This window comes from Artibeus jamaicensis, unplaced genomic scaffold (assembly GCF_021234435.1).
Source record: "Artibeus jamaicensis isolate MK-2021 breed Jamaican fruit bat unplaced genomic scaffold, CSHL_Jam_final scaffold_804, whole genome shotgun sequence".
Lineage (NCBI taxonomy): Eukaryota > Metazoa > Chordata > Mammalia > Chiroptera > Phyllostomidae > Artibeus > Artibeus jamaicensis.
Window position 1 is genome coordinate 3,257,738 of NW_026522055.1, and position 8,325 is coordinate 3,266,062.

Genomic DNA, 8,325 nt, shown 5'->3' on the forward strand with positions numbered 1-8,325 from the left:
CTCTAAAAATATATACATACAATCATTTAAAAAAAAGTGTGCAGTGTATACAGTTAAGGTATTTTGGGACTGTTGGGGCCACCATGGTCTTGGTCCTCTTGCATTGCTTTGGGGACTCAGAAAATGTGTGCATGTTGCTGGGAAATTGTACATTAAGCCTATTTTCTTTTCTTTCTTTCTTTTTTTGTTTTGTTTTGTTTTTGGAGCAAGAATGGAGTTCATGAAAGAAGTAGTTGAGATCCTGGAATTTGATGCAAAAATCTCAGGAACTCTGGGGCCAGATGTCATGTGTTCTGACTTACAATTTTTAGCCCTCTGTGATTGCAAACAAATCCCTACAAAGTTTAGACTCAGTAATTTTCTTGTAGTGCAATTCACATTCCCCAACATGAGACAATCTACTTTTCTGTTTCACTTCGGTGTCCTAGTGCTGGTGCAAATGTACCATAATTTCTTATCCATTCATTTGCTGATGGGCATTTAGGTTGCTTCCAGCATTTAGCAATTGTAAATTGTAATGTTATTAACATTTGGGTTCACATGTTCTTTTCAACTGGTGTTTTAGTATTCTAAGTGTAGAAAAAGCTCCTAAATTTTGGAACAGCAAGGAAGGATCTGGAGAGCATTATGGTAGTGAAATTAGCTCAGTTGTGAAAGACAAATACCATATGATCTCACCTATAAGAGGAAACAAGTCATCAAAAAAACAAGCAAGGAAAATATAAACAGAAACATCAAAATGAAGAACAAACTTACAGAACCAGAAATGAGTTGGGAGGAAATAATGAGGAGAAAGTGGGGAAGCGTTTTCAGGAACATTTATGAAGGACACGTGGCCAAAAACTATGGGGGTGTGGAAATGGGAGAAATGGGAAAAGGGTGGGGGTGGGCTGTGAGGAAAATAAAAAAAAACCTGTATTTTAAAATTAAATTTTAAAAAGGACACATGGGAAAAACTGAAGGTGGTAGGATCAATGGAGGGAAGTGGAGATGGTTGTGTTTAGGGGGAGGATTGGGGAAAAAGAAGACAACTGCATTTGAACAGCAATAAAAAAAATGTACAGAGAAAATATTCTTTTGCTTGGCCTAGGCCACCAAATGAGAATTATAGAGCATGCAGAGGGCAGATACAGCTTATTTGAGAGATTTAGGAGAGTCTGTACCATGAGGCAAGAGGGGCCATTTGTATGGAAAAGCCACTGGATATGGCTTGGGTGAATTCTCAAGTGGAGTGGGGCAAGGTCTTGGAATCACTAGGACAGGGCTATAGCATTAGCCAGGTAGGTGGGGACTGAGACATAGTGCCTTCTAGCTCTATTATGAAAAGGGCTCTGCAAGGGAAGGTGGGCATCAGATGACTTCTATGTGGGAGAAGGGTGCCCCTCCAGTCTTAGCCCTGAAGCTAGACAGATGAGTTTCTCCCTGAATTTGCTAGCACCTTTCAATCTGCTGTCTCAAGGCTGAAGGTTAGAGCTTGTGAGCTTGCGTAAGTCTCTCAGGCCCTTTAAGAGAAAGACTTGGACTCCAGCATCTTTCAGTCTCAGTCAGTCATTATCACTGCTGGTTTTCCAGGGTGATGGCTTTTATATGATAAATTCTCCAAGCATTGTTGATTGACATTTGAGTATTTATTTACATATTAAGAAAAGAAATGATAGTTTTAAGATCAGTACTTAATCATTGTGAGACTGGATTCAAAGATGAGTCAGCCATACATCAATTGCCATTAAATTTAAGTGCACATTTCTTTATGTTTTTCTTTACTCTTTTCATTGTTTCTTCCTGTGCTTTCTTAATGTAAATGATGTTTTGGTCCTTTGAGTTACAGAAATAGTGTTCATTTTATATCTATTTATGGCTGAATTTATATTCATTGTATGTCGGATATAAATTTTTCTATACTGGCCCCTCGTGTTGTGGGTCACTGGCTTGAGTCCCAGCTTGTGAACTAAAGGTTCCAGGTTTCATTCCCAGTTGAGGCACATGCCTAGGATGTGAGCCATGTTCCCACCAGGGAGCACATGAGATACACCCGCACATTGATATTTCTCACCCTCTTCTCTCTTCTGTCTAAAAATAAATAAAATCTTAAAAAGCAGCTTTTCTGAATTGAATGCAAATTTTGAAAAGATCTGATTCATGACTTCCTGTTTCTTTGTGGCAAGTTGTGCCTGTGTTCTCCTCTTCCATGCTGTGCTCTAGAGAGATGTGCATTATCTCCCCTAGCAAATGGTCCCCATCTGCAGACGAGGCTGTTGCATAGCATTTTTCACTCATTCTCAGGGAGTACCTCACCACCACATCCAAAGGTCCACCTCCTGGCTGTGCCTGACCTGTATAGTACCCATGATTACACACTGCCACCTATGTGGAAAGCCCTTGTGAAAACTAACATTGAGATCAATCTGCCTGCTGGGTGCTATGGAAGAGTAGCTTGATGTTCTGGCTTGTCTGCAAAAGACCTCAGAGATGTAGCAGCTGGTTTCATAGATGAAGATAATGGAGGAAATCTTGGTGTTGTACTGTTCAATTTTGGCAAACAAAAGTTTGAAGGTAAAATCTTGACTGCATTGCACGCTTTATTTGTGAATGGATTTATTATTCAGAAGTAGAAGAAGTGGAAGGTTTGGAAGACACGGAATGGAGTTCTGGAGGGTTTGGATCCACTGACACAAAAATAAAAATGTATGCTGAGAGCAGAAAATGAGAAAACATACTTTTGTCTTAAAAATAAGAAGCTTTTGTTGTGTGATTTGGTGCTTGATCTAGCTTTAGCCTCCAAAAATACTTAGTTCTCTTTTGACCAAAGAAGAGGTACATTTTTGTGGTTTTACTCATTTGATTGTTGTATTAATTTGCAAGGTAAACTAACACAGATTATTTTTTCAGTCAAATGTATATCACTTACCATTTCATCCCAGAAGATTATTATTTGATTACTAAATGCTCGTTCTTGAACAGCTTATTTTTCAGTTTCAAAGAACCTATGCACCCCAATGTTCATAGCAGCACAATTTACAATAGACAAGAGTTGGAAGCAACCTAGGTGCCCATCAGTAAATGAATGGATCAAAAAATTGTGGTACGTATACACAATGGAATTCTATGCAGCAGAGAGAAAGAAGGAGTTACTACCCTTTGCATCCACATGAATGGAACTGGAAAGCATTATGCTCAGTGAAATAGGCCAGGCATTGAAGGACAAATACCATATGATCTCACCTGTAACAGGAAGCTAAACAACAAAACAAACAAGCAAGCAGAAAAAAAAAGACACTGAAATAGCTTCCCATTACTGTTTTCCATAATGGTTGTACCAGTCTGCAATCCCACCAACAATGAACTAAGGACCCCTTTTCCCCACAACCTCTCCAACATTTGTTGTTGGTTGCTTGCTTTATTTATGATAGCCATTCTGACTGGTGTAAAGTGGTATCTCATTGTGGTTTTAATTTGCATCTCTCTGATAGCTAATGATATTGAGCATCTCTTCATTTGTCTCTGGATGTTCTGTATGTCCTCTTTAGAGAAGTGTCTGTTCAAGTCCTTTTCCCATTTTTTAATTGGGTTGGGTGTCTTCTTAGAGTGGAGTCTTGTAAGTTCTTTGTATGTTTTGGAGATTAAACCTTTGTCTGAGGTATCATTGGCAAATATGTTTTCCCATACAGTTGATAGTCTTTTTAATTTAATACTGTTTTCTTTAACCATACAGAAACTTTTTATGTTGATGAGATGCCATTTGGTTATTTTTTTCTTTATACTCCTTGGTCTAGAGGAAATATCAGTAAAAATGTTGCTGCATGAAATATCTGAGATTTTCCTGCCAATGTTCTCCTCTAGGACTTTAACGGTGTCATGGCTTATATTTAAGTTTTTTATTGACCTTGAATTTATTTTGGTGTATGGTGTAAGTGGTGCTTGAATTTCTTTCTTTTTTTTTGCATGTAGCTGTCTAATTCTCCCAACAGCATTTTTTGAGGAGGCCATTTTTACTCCATTTTACTTCCATCTCACAGAAATGTGGTACTATTTATTGAACAACCACTTCCTCATTTTCTCTAAAACAAAGGACCAGGTAACTACCTTTTCTTTTCTGAGTTGGACTTCAATAGAACTCGCTTAAGTGGAAGCTTGTAGCATGTGTCTTAGTCACTCATTTGTTTCACTTAGAACATGTTCTAGTTTGACTTTGTGTTATCAGGTGAGAACATACTTTCCATTGCCCAGCAAAGCAGTAATTCCTTGGACATGTATACCACACTTTCATAATATTTTGAAAGGTTTTATTCATTTCCTTGCAGAGAGAGCAGTAGTGTAGAAGAAAGAGAGGGGAATTCCAATGTGTATTTGCCTCTCACTTGCCCCCAACTGGGGACCTGGCCAGCTATTCAGGTATGAGCCCTGACTTGGTATTAAACTAGCAACTCTTTTGTTCACAGGCTGGCACTTCATCCACAGAGGCACAGCTACCAGTGCTACATATACTTAATTTTTTAATGTATTTATTTATAGACCTGGGGTTTTTTCCATACGCCAGGCTTTTGTGAATAATGCTACAATTGACACAGATATGCAAATGTCTCTTGTAAATGTTCAGTTGAATATTTTGGGAGCATATAACCCATGAACATTGTTTTCTAGGTGCCACTGTAACCAACTGAGCACTTGCTCAGACAGATTAAATTCTCTTAATTCTATGAATCTACATTTCTTTCTTTTATGCCTTGACATATCATTATTTTAGTGGGAAATAACATTTTATTGTATATATTTCAGTTGACTTATCTTTTCAGCTCTTAACTGATGTCTTCATCGTAAATTTTTGAGATTTATGAATGAAGCTTCTCAAAATGGTTTCTTGTAGGCTTTTGTGCAGATAAAATTTTTAGCTCTTTGGTTGGATACTATAGCACACTTTGTGGCTTATATAATAAGTGTATGTTAGGAGTGTGAGAATGTCCACACTCTTCCCAAGTGACTAGCAGTTTGCATTTTCATCAACAAGGAAAGGGAGTTCCATTTGCTTCAAAACAGCAGCAGCATTGGCTCTTCTCAAAGAGAAGTGTTTGGATTCTGACCTTTCCAATAGAGGTTTCATGTGGCTTGAATATGTATATTCTTTATTATTTCTTTAATGTCTATTTTGTAAAGACATAAGATATAGAGCTATTTTAGACACAAACTTTTTAAATTTTAATTTATTTTAATTGTGTACAAGTACAGTTTTTTATCTTTTACTCCCATCCCAGCCCCCCCCCCCCAGTGCTCTCCACCTTTCACCCCCATTCCACCCCCCTTAGATAATGTCCATGGGTCTTTTATACTTGTTTTTGTAAATCATTTCCCTTTTCCCCTGAAATTCACTCCCCTGTCTCCTCTGGTTCCTTTCAGCCTGCTCTCTATTTCAGTGGCTTGATTATATTTTGCCTGCTTGTTTGTTTTGCCCTCTAGGTTCTTGTTAAAGGTGAGATCATATGGTATTTGTCTTTCACTGCCTGGCTTATTTAATTTAGCATAATGCTTTCTGGTTCCATCCATGCTATTGCAAGGGGTAGGAGCTCCTTTTTTTCTGCTGCATAGAATTTTATTGTGTACATGTACCATAGTTTTGGATATATTCATTTGTTGATGGGCATCTCTGTTACTTCCAGCACTTGGACATTGTAAATTGTCCTGCTATGAACATTGGGGTGCATTGGTTCTTTTGGATTGGTGTTTCTGAGTTCTTAGAATAAAATCCTAGCAGTGGAATTTCTGGGTCAAAAGGCAGATCCATTTCTACTTTTCTTAGAAAATGTCATACTGTTTTCTATAGTGGTTGTCCCAGTCTGCAATTCCACCAACAGTAAACTAAGGTGCTTTTTTCTCCACAACCTCTCCAACATTTGTTGTTTGTTGCTTTGTTTATGATAGCCATTCTGACCAGTTTAAGTGGTATCTCATTGTGGTTTGAATTTGCATCTTGCTGATAGCTAGCAGTACCCACCATCTTTTCATCTGTCTCTGAATCCTATGTATGCCCTCTTGGAAAAGTGTCTGTTCAACTTTCTTGCCCAGTTTTTTATTGGGTTGCTTGTCTTCGTAGAGTGGAATTGTGTGAATTCTCTGTATATTTTGGAGATTAAACCCTTGTCTGAAGTATCATTGGCAAATATGTTTTCCTATACAGTTCTTTCTCTTTTTATCTTAATACTGTCTTCTTTAGCCATTCAGAAGCTTTTTATTTTGATGAGATCCCATTTGTTTATTATTTCCTTTATGTCCCTTCCTCTACAGACATATCAATAAAAATGTTGCTGCATGAAATATCTGAGATTTTCCTGCCTGTGTTCTCCTTTAGGACTTTAATGGTATAATGGCTTATATTTAAAACTTTTATCCACGTTGAATTTATTTTGGTGTATGGTGTAAGTGGTGGTTGAATTTCATTGTTTTAGATGTAGCTTTCCAATTCTCCCAACACCGTTTGTTGAGGAGGCCATTTTTAATCCATTTTATATTGCTGCCCGTTTGTCAAGTATTAATTGCCCATAGAGCTTTGGGTTTATTTCTGGGCTCTCTGTTCTGTTCCATTGGTTTATATGCCTGTTTTTATTCCAGTACCAGGCTGTTTTCTTTACAGTGGCCTTGCAATACAGTTTGGTAACAGATATTGTGATCCCTCCTCCTTTGCTCTTCTTTCTCAAAATTGCAGTTGCTATTTGGGGTTGTTAATGGCACCATATAAATGTTTGAGGTGTTTGTTTTATGTCTGTGAAATATATCATTGGTACTTTAATAGATATTGCATTGAATCTGTAAATTGCTTTGGTAATCTGTACATTTTGATTATGTTAATTCCTCCAATCAATGAACACGGTCTGTGTTACCATTTGCTTGTTTCTTCCTCAGTTTCTTTGTTCAATGTTTTTAAGTTTTCTGCATGCAGCTCTTTTACCTCATTGCTTAGGTTTACCCCTAGTTATTTTATTTTATTTTTGGCTATATACAATGGGATTCTTTTCTTGATTTCTGCTTCTACTGATTTACTGTTGCTATACAAAAATGCATTTGAAATTTACAGATTCAATGCAATACCTTCAAGTACCAATGACACATTTCATATAAAATATTATTTTTTAATATTTTTATATAAAATCCACAGTATCATGTAATAAGTTCATTTAGTGAATTAAGAGCTATTAGAGTGGCTCAGTTTGTTGGACATCATACCTGAAAACCAAGGTCACCAGTGTGCTTCTGAGAAAAGAAACATGCCTGGATTGTGGGCCTCAGACCTGGATGTGGACATAAACAGGCAACCACTTGATATTTCTTCATTTTAACGTATTTTTAAGTTTGAGTATTTTATTTTTCATCTTCCCATCCTCTGTTTGGCTTATTTTTAAATTTTCTTTCTTCTAATTTTATTTCAGTCATTCACAGATTCAGTGCTATTAAGTAGATGTCATATTTTCTTATGTTTCTATTTTCAGGTGGGTATTTTCCGTTCTTTATACAAAAACTAAAATATTTCAATATAAGTAGTGGCAGTTCTTGTAGATGCACATTTTTTTAATTTATTTCAGACAAAGGGACAGGGAGGGAGTAGAAAATCAATGTGTAGTTTCCTCCTCCACATCCCCTAGTGAGGACCTGACCTGGATGGCAACCCAGGCATGTGCCCTGACTGGGAATAAAATGAGCAACTCTTTGGTTTACAGACCAGAGCCCCATCCACTGAGTCACACCAGCCGGGGCTAGTTTTTGCAGATGGACTTCAGTTTTCTGATTTAACCTTTGTTTTTCGTTTTCTGTCTTGATACATTTTTTGAGGTTCTAAACTGTAAACCTCTAGGCTTCATGAACTTGCTTTCTCCAGGTTAAGAGACAAAGAAACAACATTCATCCCTAGTTTAATCTCTAACTGCTGTAAAAACAGGGGGGATGTTTGTTTCTGAGTATTTGGGGGTTGCAAGTATTATATAATGTCTGGTTTTTTCATAGCCCATGATATACTTTTATGCTTGATATTGATCTTCAGTCCTCTGGTCTGTGTTATTTCAACTGTTACCCATTTTTTAAAAGTGTGCACTGTAATGTGTTCACCATGTGCTATTATGGCCTGAGCACTGCGTGTCTTGCAAAACAGAAACACGTATTTTGAAGATGCAGGAAAACAGTGAGATCATTGAATACACTTGACCCTCTGTCTGTCTAGAAAACAATGGGAATGTGGAGTTTCTTTATTCTATTTCCATTGTTTCCCAAGGCAAAGGAGCACAGTGGTTTACAAGTGGAAGCCCCCATTATTCATTATTTGGATGACTTTTACTCCAAGTATTT